The following is a 15,908-nucleotide window of genomic DNA, read 5'->3' as shown; positions in this document are numbered from 1 at the left end:
TCACACGATCACGATTGGGTGCAGATCGTGGATTTCCAAAAGTACTACTAGTATATCACGCTGGCTATAGTTACTCTTTGCACCGCATCCTGCTGCTCGTAGCTAGCTAGTAAAACTACACCATTTTCGTGCTCCGTATAATCCTATGGCAAGAAACTTTACACGAGGGATATAATATTTCATAATTCTAGTGTATGGGGGGGGGGGGGGAGGAGGTAGTTGGCCACCTATTCGAGATATTAATTACTCGTACACTATTGTCTTGTACCTATAATTCATCACGCTCGCTGGTCATAAATCTAAAATGTCAATAGGAAGTTTTGCTCGGAATTGTGAGCATATGTAATATAAAATCCTCACCATTTATACAGCACAGTTAAGTGTATTATACACGTTTGTTTGTTTGTTTTCATTTTCAATCTGATAAGAAGGTTGAGGATAGCCCATATTCAAAAAAGATAGTATCTATGATTTGTATATTCATATAAGTATACAATCGTAATTTGCATGTAAGTAATATTTTCTCTACGATACACGTTAGACTGATGGGTTACTGTCAACTAGGCATATATTTTTTTTTTCTGTTTGTGTGTCAGCTAAAGTGTTGTATCTTGTGAAGCCAGTGGAAACTAATTTTCAAGCAAAACAAGGGACCATCCAATAATCTGAGACTACATGTATGTCTATGGTATATCAAGATGCTTTGTTCCACACTCCTGAACATACGATTAAACGCTAGGAAAATAAGTGTTCGCAGGGACTTTGATTCAAGTTTTACTCAGTTGTAATAAGCATAAACACACACACACACACACACACACACACACACACACACACACACACACACACACACGCACGCACACATACACACACAACACACGCGGGCAAATATACACAAGTATGAACACATGACAAACATACACAGCACACACACGCGCACACAGACATAAAAGACACACATTTTAATACATACTTACAATATTGACAATAATATCCAAGTATCACTATTAGTTACGATAACAAATTCATGTCAATACTCGTATTGTATAAGTAACACAATTAATATGACCATTTTATTTTCTCCATTTTGACACTGATATTATCACGTATAGTGATTGTATAATGCAAAAAAAAAATGGAATTATAATGATATCATTTGTATTTGAATGTCAACTGAATGTAAAAGTGTTTTACTTCTCTTCGCTTCTTTTTTTCTCTCTTCTTAACAAAGTTTGGACGGAAATGAGAAGAGAGCTACACTTATTATTTACAATAACTTATTATTTATTTCCCCACAAAGAGCAGTGCGACTTTGTACATTTATCATGTGGACTGGTGCTATAGATTTAAGAATAACCCCAAACGTTTGGTTTTCTTTAAAAGCAAATTTGTATTACTTCAGATATTAACCCAACCTTCAAAACAAGTTCCTGATGAAAGGCTGAATGTCTCGACCTAGAGAACCAAAAACTGACACGAAAAATGCTATTCAATTCGCTATTCATTTTTATTTTTATTTTGTATATTGCTCTTTAAGTTGTTTTTCAGTGTATTTGGTATAATTTTCAGGGAGATCGCGGGTGATTCTATTGTCGAGGGAGGTGTGAGATGAATATCTAGTCCAAGCGTTACAAGCATGCAGCGCTTGATCTTATAGTGGTCTTTTAATCCTAACCTTGATTTTGTGCCATTTTTTTCCAATGTGAAATTCCACTGAAATCTCACGAGATGATCTCATGAAGATGCAATATGTCTTTTTGACAAATCCAGGCCTTTTTTCTCGCCACAAGAATTCATATCTGTTTTCCCCCACAAAAATCCTTTTCAAATCCTCTCTGAATATCACGAGTTCTCAAAACTACCTTTCTCATCTAGACTGAAGCCCCTTTCCCTGTAGCTGATGATCAAAAATTCATATCCAGAAAAACTAGACCTCGCATATTGAATAAAGAAAGGGATCAAACGTTCACTGAGGCGGTCTCACGGCTCGAAACATGTACAAAGCCATTAAAAGCTTTAATATGGTGACAAATAATTTTGATCGTTTGATCTGAATGCGTGCACTTTCACGGTTGTTCTTGCGCACAAAAACCAGGTCCCCACTTGCATGTTTAATGAGTTTTAACTCTACCACCTACAAGAACAAATTTAACGAGCTCAGCCTCGGAACTTTTATCGTGCTTATTGGCGGTTCCTCGATCATCCCACCTGTACACATATCTTTTCCTTAAAAAACAAAAAAGAGAGAAGATAAACAAGAATGAATAATAAAAAAAATCGTATTGGCTTCTCCTTCTATACATCATGATAACCTGGCAGCATCCTAAACAGTGGATTAGCACTCTTAATAAAAAAAGGGGAAAAATAGCATACAGAGTAATATTCCGTCACAAGCACCCGACTATTTCAATTTTACAGTCGTCTGTTAAATTACTTGAACGGCAATAATGATGTAACTTTAATCATTTTACTACATTTAAATACATAAATATGTTTTATATACCCATTTGTTTATACAATTACATGTGTGTGTGTAAATGCATCATCATCAAAAACAAAACTGAAACAAAGTTCATGCTGTATTCACCAAAAGTTCATTTCGGCACACAAATTTTCGAGCGATTCGTTCTTTCTCAAGTGTTGAGTTTCGTTTCCGATATTCTTCAAGAGACACAGGGTTGCTGAAAACAGTTGGCAAGCAAAATTCCCAGTACAGTACGCAATGAACATGCCAAGAACAACTTGCTTCGTTAGGACTCGTTCACAAGTGAGGGTCTAAAACTTTTAATCAGCTTTGAAGTGTGAGTGAAATACCACATACGCAATTCCTAATCTAAACCAGAAACAAACGTTATAATACGCTTCGTGGAATTCCCGATGCTAAAATGACGCGTTGTCTTAAGCACTCAGTACCTGTATGCGGAGTATTGCTTGAAAGATTTAAATTTCCGGGTTTCTGTCTGAATAATGCCATGCGTTTTGGGATATGACCTGAGAGCTAGCTCTATTCCTGGTACTATGTGGAACGCACGTGATCACAATCATTCTTGCTTCACAGTTTCAGTTACAACAATTGAAAGCGATATAACCTTTGAGGTGGATACCTTGAACGATCTCCATAGATTGGAGAAGATACTGCATTATAAAGTGGAAAGTCTTAAAGATGCCTTGGCTAACGAAGAGCAACTTCAGAAAAACCACAATCGTATAATTTCATTAGATTAGACCCAACAGCTAGCGATAGCATTCCGAAGTGTCCAATGATTTCACGGAAAACCCCACACAGTGATATCGTTTACAACCATTACAATGCGAATATTATGGTTACGATGTCGTCACTTAATTTTCCGATTCGCTGTGAGCGAAATGATACTAAAATCATATTCTACTAACACTGACTAATGATTCAGCAACTACTATTGTCCTTTTAAATCCTCCTTTGCCTAGTTATTACAACTCTACTATCATTATTTTGATTTGATGGATATATTCCGGCTCGAACATCAACAATTTGCAAAGATTAATGACTTGTTGGGTGTGTCATCAGCATCTAAGAATAACTATCAATACATATTATACATACACTGTCACCGTTTGATAAAGGATGTGAAAGATAACACAATTTTCTCATTTTGTGTAATTTTTAGATATAATTTCTACTCGTTTGTTTTCACTTATTCACCCTATTTATTACGCTAAATTTGCACGTGGAGTAGTCTTTCACCTATGAGGGTCCTTAAGGTTTGGCACTTAAGTCTTCTTCAAAGCGTGAGATTGACGCCATGTTTTCTTGTTTTTTTTTAAACTTGAAATAATCATAATAATTCCCTGTCATAACTCCAACTTCTTGCTTAAGGTCTCTCATGTTCACGAGCCATTGTGAAGCAGAAGTATAACATTTGTGCAAACCGTTTTTTTTTTTTTTTGCTTCTGCGTTAAGAAAAGTGAATGACTAAAAATCATAACTACTCTCAATGTATTGATACTATGAATGAAAAATAAAATGTTATGAACCCTATAACTGTGAATTTTGATCAAAATCAGATAAAAATCAAGGAAGCCATGAAATTGTAAAGTTTTGCTAAGTTTCACAAGACTTTTCTTGAAGAGTCAAGATGAATGTGCAAATTAGTAAGAAGACGATGCTATCACTTCAAGACTTGCGAAATAGCTTGTACGCAGAATCTTAACATTTTCAGATTATTTTCTTTTTTTTGTTCTTGTTCAAACGCAAGTAAGCACAAGTCTCAAATCAAAATTACATCTGACTGATACATAACTGTGATCTTCTTAAATCATAAATTACAAAGGTTTCACACGTTTATAGCAGAAAAAGGTCCGTTTTCGTAAGTTTTTTTTTGGTACACGATCTTTGAAAAATTGTATAAGGTAATGATATCATCAGCTCATATGAGTATTCATAGCAACTGTTCGAGAACCGCTTTGCCCCATCCCCCCCCCCCCCCTCCAAAAAAAAAAAAAAATAAATCAGCGATACTCTACAATTTCAAAATTTCGCTATTTTTTTTTTCTGATGAAGAATAAATTTGCACTGTTGTGCTACCAAAATTGTACTTCCTTTTCAGACCAACTTTTAAGTGGTCCAGGTTATTTTGAAAGGAGTTTGATCGCCACTCTTCTGAATATTAGCACTTAAGTCGACCATTGCAACAGATGAAGAATTCTTATCGGGTTTTGTGGGCCCCCGCTGCAAGCTAGATTTAATACTTGCCACATGGTATGTACCTGAACTATTTAAAGCTCTTTTATTGGCCGAACCTCTCCATTTCATCAATTTTCAGTTTTTATATGTGATGGTATCATAAAAAATTGTATATGCATTTTCTTTTTCCTCTAACACAATTGTATTTCTTGGATTTTTTCCTTTTTTTTTTTTTGCATCAGCTACTAGTAACTTTTGATAGAAACCTCCAAAGCTATTCGTTCTCGCAATTTTTAGAATCGTCTAAACTTTGAATCAATGTTCGCAACATATTTACCGGATATTATACAATAGGTTCATATTTCTTTACAAAAGATCCCACTCTACTCACCCCAAAAATCCCATCTAATATCTTGCAATTAAAGGTCATTATGTTTCAAGGGCAATTATCTTTAACAAAGCATCAGTTGCTTGGAGTACCGCCGTTGATTAGCCACCCAATGAGAACTCGGGACACTTTTTGTGACAATAATTGAAGTAAAAATGGAATAGTTGTATCCATGGGGGACCTTTTTATTTTCATTCTATTATATTTTTGTGTGTGGCTGTCTTTGGGTCAATGTGTCAATAAATTGTTTACAGACCCCCAAACGCACAAACGCGCACGCACGCACGCACACACACACACACACACACACACACACCAGGGGCATTTTAATTTTCTTCCACCACGTATACACCAGCTGGCGCATTGGCAATCGAGACTATCCACCAAGCGTGAAATATTTGCAATCACTACTTTTATTTCTTTCTTTTTTTTCATAAAAAACATAGCTTTTTCTTGAATTATGCTATACTGTTTTTGAGTTGATGGGCAATGAGAATGATAAAATGTACCAATCATGTGGTTTTGATATCATCGAATAAGAACCACAAGGGCCTTATCGCAATTTGGGGGTTAAATTGAGTTATTGGCGTCATGTTGTAGAGCTCGATCGCCTCTACATTACGGTGTCAATTTGGAGTTATTCTTGTATTCAGTAAATTGTTCAAAATCAAAACCACTATTCTACCCTATATTTGGAACATTGGTAATAAATCCACCCACTTTTGATTAAATGAACTTTCTTTTTCATTGAAAATTGATGACAATTTATTTTTCCGGGTTTTTTTCTTTTATTTAAGTTCCAATCTTAGAATGCGATAACGCCCTTCTTGTTCTCAGCTGACGATTATTATGTTCATTAATGCAGGGCTGCATGCCAACATTCACACATCATTAACAGTGAGACTTCAAAGCGATATCAGGAAGATACTTGTGTGTTATATACATCTCACTGGGCAATATTATACAGGTCTTCTCAGTCATTTTCATTGTTTTGTCATTAAATTTCATAATACAGTGTAAAAGCATTCATTTTCGTCAAAAACACTCATGCATCAATACATCATCATTCATTACTATCACTATTGTTCGTCCCTTAAATTAACTCGTGTGGCAATTGATTTCACATTTGCTCATTCAAATTAATGGAATGCTTATACATTTTTGGAAATGGTTTTTCAACTTTGTCTCAACCCGTCGCCAGCTCATTCCAAATATTCAAATTTGCATACAAGCAAACTAGTTCATAATAGGAGCATTTAAGCTAAGTGTCCATTGAAAAAGTGAATTACTTTTCATTGTTTTGTCATGAAATTTCATAGTAGAAGCATTCATTTTCATCATATTATAGTCTCATGCATGGATACATCATTATTCAAGATTGTTTTCAGCCTTAAAATTAACTAGTGTGGCAACCAATTTTGCATTCACACATTCAAATTGAATGCGCATAAACTTTGGGCAATAGTTTTTCAACTATGTCTCAACCTGTCGCCAGCTCATTCCAAATATTCAAATTTGCATACAAGCAAACTAGTTCATAATAGGAGCATTTAAGCTAAGTGTCCATTGAAAAAGTGAATTACTTTTCATTGTTTTGTCATGAAATTTCATAGTAGAAGCATTCATTTTCATCATATTATAGTCTCATGCATGGATACATCATTATTCAAGATTGTTTTCAGCCTTAAAATTAACTAGTGTGGCAACCGATTTTGCATTCACACATTCAAATTAATATGGGCATAAACTTTGGGCAATGGTTTTTCAACTCTGTCTCAACCTGTCGCCAGCTCATTCCAAATATTCAAATTTGCATACAAGCAAACTAGTTCATAATAGGAGCATTCAAGCTAAATCTGTAAGGTGTCCATTGAAAATGTGTTGTATCAGTTTTAAAATGAAAAAGGCAAACACCACCAGCAACACATTCATTACACACAGAGAAGTCAAAGAAAGGATGACGACACAAGCTTATCTTACAGAGTATCTTTTGATTTTAATGTGTTTCTGGTCTGTACAGAAAAGGCATCGGCACTTGCACTGTATAAATATATAAGTTACATCTCCTTATTCGTGCAATAATGCCAACACCTTTCAGTACATGAATAGACAAAAGAAAAAAAAAAGACACAAACATGATTCATCAACTTAGCTCTCAGAAAATGAAAAATACAACAAATGTATAACAGGAATAAATTCAGAATCGAAAATGCACCAAACGCCACACCTACCCGTCCTGCATCTCAACGCACATAACCATCTCCCCTTGTAATGATGAGAACTCATTCCTGAGATGGAGTGCGGAATAGTGCGGTCACTAATCGTGTGAGACGCAAAGTCTGTACGCAGTCCTTTCACCACTTTCCCCTAGGCCTGCTGGAAGGAGCCAGGGAGAGTCTGAATGACCATAGGTATTTGGCATGTCTCCTGACCACGAGCTTCTGACTGCGTCAGAATTCCTTCTGAATCCTTGCTCCAGAAATTAATGCTCCTGATAAAAATACTTTAGCAAGGTGGTTAATCCATATTTCCTCGCAATCTGCGAGTAATGAGATTAATGGTAATAACCACAACATTTCCTGTCCCACATGGACATACAACTCTCTGCATCTCAAAAATTAAACATCTATTTTTCATTTTCAATGCAGATTTGTCTTCTTAAAGTTGCAAGATCAGAAATCAAAAGAACGATCCAAATCTTCAAAACTTTTTTTTTCCCCAAGACCAGCAGTTTAGATATGATCAGAAAAGTCACAAACTCGAGAGACATGCCAAAATCAGTGACAGCAGTGAGACACCGGACGTTGGTGGTGTATAAACTCAAGTGGCGGGTTTACAAAAGTTACAATTTTCCTCACAACCGCTGATGTTACCCCTGGTAGAGGGGGGGGGGGGTATAACAATAACGTGAAGAGAGAGAGAGAAAACTGTGGAAGAGAGCTATCAACCAATAGAGGGCTGTGATAAATGGTGTACGTAAATATTTCCTCTTGATTTGGGGGGGGGGGGGGGCAAGTGATAAATCCCTGAGAAATGCCATTAGTGAGCAAGTAGCTCATTATCTGGGTGAGGGCCCCCCTAAGATGAAGAAGGAAAGTACTAGTGAGTTTGGTGTCCGCCACTGGAGTTTGAAGCGTATGAACCTCAACCCACGAAGATAACATGATCGCTTGCAGATACACTGGCACATGAAAAGTACATCGTTATTAGTTATGCTACAACTATACACAGCATTGATTTTTTTTTTTTACATTCCAATTCACAATCATAATCTCTTCAATTGAATCTGAAATGTTTTAATTCTTTAGTTTCTTACATAATATTACACTACTAATACATGCTAAAATGTATTTACTCAACATCTGTATAGTCACTGTGGGACCTAAAAGCACTAAAACTGCAAGAAGCTAGAAAATGAATTAAAGAGAAAGTGGAGAAATGGATTAGCAAGCAAGTTACACAGTATAAAATCGAATATATTTAACAAATGTACATTTACAATAGAGAAAAACCAAAGGTTCTGTGCTTTAAGACCATTCAAGCACTGCACCTGAGCTAAATCCCTGATAGTCTCCGTTCCACGCCATTTCGTTCTTCCTCACATCTTGACAATGATGTGGGAAATAAAAGCATGCATATTACACACAAAACAAAACACAGCTCAGGCTTTCTTTGTTTTTTTTTTCTTTTTCTTTTTTACTTAAACATATATTTGTATTCCCTGAGAATAGAACGATGTGGGGGAGGGGGAGAGGGGAATGGCCAGTTTAAACACGACCCGTCATATTCCCGACACACATTTGTATTCGTCACGCACATCTATGCATCACCGCCACCCACATTCCAATAGTAATGTACATACTTGATAAATGAAGCTACCATCTTGCTGCATTCTGACACGAAAAAAACGGTGCACAATCAATCTAACATATGGGGCAATCACCCTACTACAGACTGTCAGCAGAATTTGCAGAAATCTGATTTTACGTGTCGACACCCTTCACCACAAAACGCCCGCTTGATGCGCCCTGATTTTGCTCACATGGCACACATGAGCGAGGGGTGGAGGAGGAGGAGGAGGAGGAGGCGGAGGAGGAGGAGGGGGAGGCGGAGGAGAAAGAAGGAAGGGGGAGGTGTCGGCATTGAAAGCTTCCAGACATACAAAGCCCCAGATGATGACCAGAGCTAGGGAGGTATACCTCCTCAAGCCGTACCTTACTCGGAGCTTTGTAGACAGGTTTCAGATGCCATATTACTATTCCAACCATGAGTTTGGATAAAATGGATGTTCCACCCCACCCCAAATGGATGCTTCAAAATCATCACCATCCCCAAGTCTCCTCATTCATTCATCATTCAAGAGACATCACAGAGGCTGTCTTTGAATACTTTAAACTCCTTCTTTCTCCTGCAGAGAAGTTTCCTTATGTCCAGCTTGTGAGTGGCCTTAAGAGCTTGGCTGCATTAAGTTTTGATCATAAATGTTTATTTGTGTCTCTGAGTACTCGTTCAAACTGGCAAAGTTGTGTATAAAATTATAATTTCTGGTAATCCCAATGACAAGGACACATGAAATGGAATAGCAGCCAGCTTTTCGGGTGGCTCACATTTTGGGCGAGTCAGTGTGTAGGGCTTCATTTTCAGATCGTCATTGCCTAGCTATAAAAGCTCAGTTTGAGGGTAGTTCCCGAGACATACATTATATCAGTGTATTTCGATCATTGATGCCTCCTCATACAAAGAAACACATTACGGGAATACCAGCATGCTTTGACTCTTTGATTTGGAATCAAATAGAGGTCTTGGGTGCCCCAGTATCGAACCACACCCAAACCAGCACAATGTGTGCAGCCATATACACCTGACTACTCTCCAGGATTTGTGCAAACACCAAAGACTTTTAACTGACAATGTTCATGGTTATTTACTCTACACGCCTACTCCACACCCAAATACATCACAGCTAATCTACAGTCAACGTACATACAATAGCCATATCATACACTACGATACTACTCTCTCAATACATACGATGGGCATGAAAAATGAGGGGAAAAATACAAAGAAAAAATGAGAAATATCACAAATTCATGATGATTATACATATATTTAAAGAGGTTACATTAACTTGCCACTCATTTGAAGGCTTTCATCCCTCATATTACAGACAATCTGAGACCTTCAACCATTCTTACAATCTCTGAATGTTATATATGCTATTCAGATACAAAATGCACAAGTAATTTAACAACATTCCCTGCAGGCTACAATGTCAACATTGTCAATACATATAGACCATCCCCGACGAAGACCAATTAGTTTAAGACTCTGCTACATACATACAAACAAATAAAGTATTTGGCTGTGCAATACAGTAACACTTGACCGAGGTGTACAACAGTCAGCATCTAATTATTTCTTTTTATTAGTGAGGTAGATACTTTTTCTTTCAAACAATTCCATTAAATATTTACAATGGCTTTTATGCAGTACCCACAGGCGCAGGAAAAAAAAAGGAAAGAAATGCTGTAGCGTAACATTGTATCGCACAACTCTATATATCTACACTTAGATTGGGTACAGCATGCATATGTATCATAATCCATAAAAATTACAACAAGGGCATAGCTTCATGTACACGAAATTACCTGAATTTGCTTTCTCTTTTTGTTGAGTGAAAAACTTGGCACAGATTTGCAATTCATATTTCACATTGGAGATCTTCCAAGACCAATTTTGTAGATGACAACAACCACTCAAGTGCAAGGCATACCTTCACCAAAATGTACACAGACGCATAATAGTGATACGCCACGGCCGGATCTTGCCTCCGCAGTGAGGGAATCCGTGAAGTAAAATATGGATACAGCATTTCACTGCCCCAGCCAAACCATTCACTATACTTTTCTATGGACTGGCACATGTTTGAAGAACTGGTTGGGGGGGGGGGGAGGGGGGGAAATGGAGGAGGTAATTTGGATGGATTATGCAGTTTGCATGGGCCGTCAGCTTTGACATAGGTCTGGCAACTCATCAGTTCCTTTACATGAAGTAGATGACAATGTATTTCTTCCTAAAATCCCATCATACACGCCTTCCCCCAACGAGGACAGACCCGCCTGCCTGCCTGCTGGCCAGCCAATGGGTGGTGAAAATTGCAAGATGACAAGAGGTAATTAAAACAAATAATGCACGAAACATATTATGGCTCAAAAGAGAGTTTTCTACTTTTGCCTTACATGCTAACTATGTACAAAGATCACAAGCCCGAGGCACAGAAAATCATAGCGTTGTGGGTTAGTGTCACGCCTCTACAAGTAAAAACAACAAGACTCTCTCCTGCCTTCCCTTAACTCTGTATTCTGTATGAGGTAGTCACATTATTTTCAAGCAAAGATAGAGTGAGCAATGAAGTATTTCTTACCTAACAAAAATAATAGAAGGGAATCCCTTTCTTCAAGATATCATAATTTCCCTTCAAGGGATGAGTCAATAGTACTAAGTAACGAATGCAGTTGTCTAATTTGCAGGGTTTCTATACGCAAGTTTCATCATTGCAACATGGCAATATGTGGGGGGGGGGGGGTGTACAATGATCATTTCTTAAGGGAGGTAAAAAAATGGTGTGCAAGGGTAACTATCTTGACTCTGTGAACAGTAGAAGTCAATGCTCTGGTCATTCATAAGATACTGTGGAAATTAAAGAAAGATACAGAGTGTGTAATGCCTTCAAAGCAAAATGCAATGACCCTAAACTAATTTCATTTGACACCTTCTGTAGAAAGAGAGTGGAACAAAAAATACTAGTTGGCTACTTGCACATGAGAGCATGATTAGCATCAGGAAATATATTCATATCTATAGATATATAAATGTTATGACCTTGCATTTACTCATTTGGAAAAGCACTAAATTTCAAGATCTGGGCAAGACACTGCGTCCGTCAGTGCTAAAGAATGCTTCAACCCTAGCATTCTTTGAATACAGCCTCATCGGCGGGCCCCAAACCCTCCCCCACAGTCTTTGATTTTTTATTTGGCAACTCGCGAAACCCTGTCGCTTCTCGAGAGAAAGCCGGGGACGCGGCAACACTGCGAAAGCCTGCCGGGGTACACGATCTATCCAAAAATGATTGCCCGTAAGTTAGAGGGCTACACAAGAACCTCCTTACACCAATGCATGCCTGCCCTGTCCCACCAAAAAGAAACGGGACTCTTAAAGCTGCAATGTGGCTGATGCCCATGAGGGGGACACAAATCTGATCAGTCTGGGAGAGAGAGAGAGAGACATTTTCCAGCACCAACAATCATGTGCGGTTACATACAGCTGAGGTAGATCATCTATAGCATGACATGCAGTGCTCGAAATGCAAGTCTCTTTTCCTTCTCTCTCGATTCCTACTGCCACATATTGGTACTCGTTATAAATATTTACCAAGACTAGGTTAAAGGTATAGCATACTTTATATGACAAAAATAAATACACCTAATATCTGTTATGAGGTATCACAAAAAATTTTCTTGCTCATGTTGTCTTTTTTTTTTTGTTTATTTCACATTCAACAACATGACAGAAGTTTGGACAGTTTGACCCATTTTCGTACGAACGACATTTTAACAAACAACCTGACAGATTGCCAATATGAGGTGTATGAGGTCATCAAGAAAATTGGAACACAAAAATAAGTGAGGGGAAGAACAGACACTGAGCTACATTGCAAAAAAATTGACACGGGTACAACCAATATAACATCAGACGTCGAGCCTATTTGTAAGTTCCCCCTCTTCTCAAAAACTTTGAAGAAAAAAAATTGCGATAGTATTGTCTACCCTGATGTAGAGCATAGATAGCATCTATAGATGAGGAATGTCGCTGGTTTCTGTCTCGTAGTGCTACTCAATCAATACAAATAGGTGGACATGACAAGTGATCAGCAGGAAATAGTACACCTCACCTTGCAGACAAAGTCCTGAAAAAGTTTCAGAAAGACTATCAGACAGTGCTTTTATGTCCTGTTCAGATCAAATCAAATCAAATCAAATCAACTCAAATCAAATCAAATCAAATCAAGTGAAATGTTGCAAGAGTGTATACCCACTGCATACAACACAGAACATTACTGAAGTGTCCCTGTTTTTTCTCTCTCTTGCTCCTGTCCAAATAAGTATCTTCAAGTGACGGATAATGCCTCACTTCCAATTTACCATCCTTAATTGCAACCCACAGTTGTCATTTTTGGGTTGGGCGGGGCTTGACACAAACTTTTTTTCTCTGGTGGTCTGTTCGGGCCACCAAAATATTAAAATTTGATATTTTGGTAGCCGGCAAAAGTAGTTACAGGCCCACAGTAAAAGAAAACGTAGGAATCTATTCTAAATCTCAATTGCCCAATGGGCCACCAAAAGATAACCTTTCTGGAAATATAGTGGCCCGACATTATATGGATGATGACTGGCGGGGGAGGGAACATACCGAATGTTTCACTCGAAGGGTTTGAAATGCAATTGAGGGAGGTTATATGTCCCGAGACGAAGTCGAGGGACTTATAGCCTCCCGAAATAGCATTTCAAACCCTGAGGGTGGAACGTTTGGTACATGTTCCCAACAACAAAAGTCATCATCTGTTATATTATATGGGTTAGTCAAATACGTCAACGTCAACCACCAAAGATCGTAGAGATTCAGTGTACGATCTTTGCAACCACGAATTAGAAGCTTTGGAATACACGTATGTGCAAAAAAACAAATGCGGGGGATATGCAAAGCTACGTAGATGGAACAGTTCTTGCAAGTTTCTGACATTCTAGGAGCTGCATGAGGACAAAAAGCTTTTCCAGACACAGGCACAACAGCATGAGGCATACCACAAAGTATGACCAGAGGAAAGGGCAGGGTTTTCTTTTGCGTGTGTGTGTGTGCGATCATTATGTGAAGTTACAGAAAGCATAATTTCTTGCAGAGATAAGGAAACGACATAGCTGAAAGAGGTTGTGATAAACAAAAACTTGTCTTAACAGCTATGGAGATGTCTTGTTGAAAAAAAAAAAAGGCGGGGGGGGGGGGGGTTGGCGAGAAGAACTCATCTAGTGCTCTGGCAGTTGGCAATTCGAAGTATAGTTGCTTTGTGATGTACTCATCTGACATGGCACACATCCCCCCGCAGGTATCCAGATTGGAACATTTTAGCGGGTGGAAGGATAGAGTGATTGTCATCTTGGCACATTCGGGGCATGATTCTGGAATCCATATATTTGCTCATCTGCCATGCATGAATCCATTATCATCCAGATTTGAATAAAGTAAATTGGGAGGGGGAGGGAATCAATGACATCAATGACCATATATCAATATCAGGACAGGACTTTTGACATCCCAAATTTCCTGACTTTACCAAGTTATTCTACATCTACCTCACCACCCCCCCCCCCCTTCGGTCACTTAATAATCTACGCAGCAAATAGAGTGCATGCAGCATAACGTATATTTCCGATTCATAACAATGAAAATGCAGCTAAACACGAAAAAAAGTCAACAAAGAATATCTAACGCATTACAGAACGGTTGGGGGAATGCAAGACATTCAGGTTCAAGTACATTTCCTGCAAACTATCATACACAATACAACTTAGACCTTCACACCACGTGATGCTACATAGCTTTCAGATGACCCAAGTGGCCATTATTTAGTGCAAAGTGCTTTTTAGCATGATGGCCTCCAAAAGCCATGTACATGCTGCCATAAAATTGGCCAAACCTTCCTTCCCCCCTCAAAAAAAAAAAAAAATCCAAAATATCCAAAAGGTAAAAATGAGATAACCGGCAAAAAAGCTTATCAATTCTTGACATTACTCTCTTTGCATATGAAATGCATTCATGGAGAGTCATACTTTTGAATGAGAAGCACAATTCAGGGAGTTCCTGGGTATTCATAACAATAGAATTTGCAATACAAATATAAAGAGAGTAGAGGAACAGGGAAAAAAAGTATACAATCAAATGGGATTTTAATTCATAACCAATTCTGTCCATTTATATCAGGCTTGCTACTGAATAAGAAGAAAGCAGACTTTTAAAAGAAAACAATCACTGAGAGGCTGGTCCTGAAAGTGGTACATAAAAAATGCAGCCCGCGACACATATTCAACCTTCCTGGCTACAATCATATTCCTCTGTAATTCCCTTTGTCATCTTGAGCTAGCCCTTGAGCTTGACCAAGACCCCTATGATGACCACTGTCAGACTGACCATAACCAATGAGGACGCCCTATGGATTAAATGTCTCATACTGGATGTTGTATATGGCCACCCCTTCTTATCCCTTGGCTTTTGGGGTAGATCTGAAATATGATAGCATAATGTGGCTTGTAACTCAAAGTTACCACAAAGAAGAGACTGTATAACTGCTCTGAAGTGTCACCATATCATTTTTTCCCCACTGTCTTTTCAAAGGCAGTATCCTGTCATATAGTTATGGGGTATGAAGGAGAAGGGAGGGGAAAAAATGGAGGGGGGGGGGGGGCTTACTATGATTTCAAGGGATGATTCATGAAGTGAGTATGTCTAAACATTCACTTCATGAGCACAACGCTGCACTTTGCACTATGGCTTTGTCAAATTGTTCTAAAGGAACTATTGCAGAATGATGTCTCCAACATTCAAATGAGAAGGGGAAAAAATTTGTGACATGCTCTCGAATTCTCATCCAGCGGCGAAAATCGCCAGCTAAAGTCTGCGACCACAACTTGATTCATAACGTTCTTCTATTACAAAATAGCTTCTCAAGAAACAAGTCCTGTAGATATTAGAACCCTATGTGAGGGACACCGACTGTGAAATGTCAGAATTTTTATGATGCCG

The sequence above is a fragment of the Diadema antillarum genome, unplaced genomic scaffold (genome assembly GCF_040938485.1).
Source record: "Diadema antillarum isolate AM-2024a unplaced genomic scaffold, OU_Dant_1.0 seq00001176_RagTag, whole genome shotgun sequence".
NCBI classification, from domain to species: domain Eukaryota; kingdom Metazoa; phylum Echinodermata; class Echinoidea; order Diadematoida; family Diadematidae; genus Diadema; species Diadema antillarum.
The sequence above is the reverse complement of the archived record's forward strand: the minus strand, read 5'-3'. Positions refer to the sequence as shown.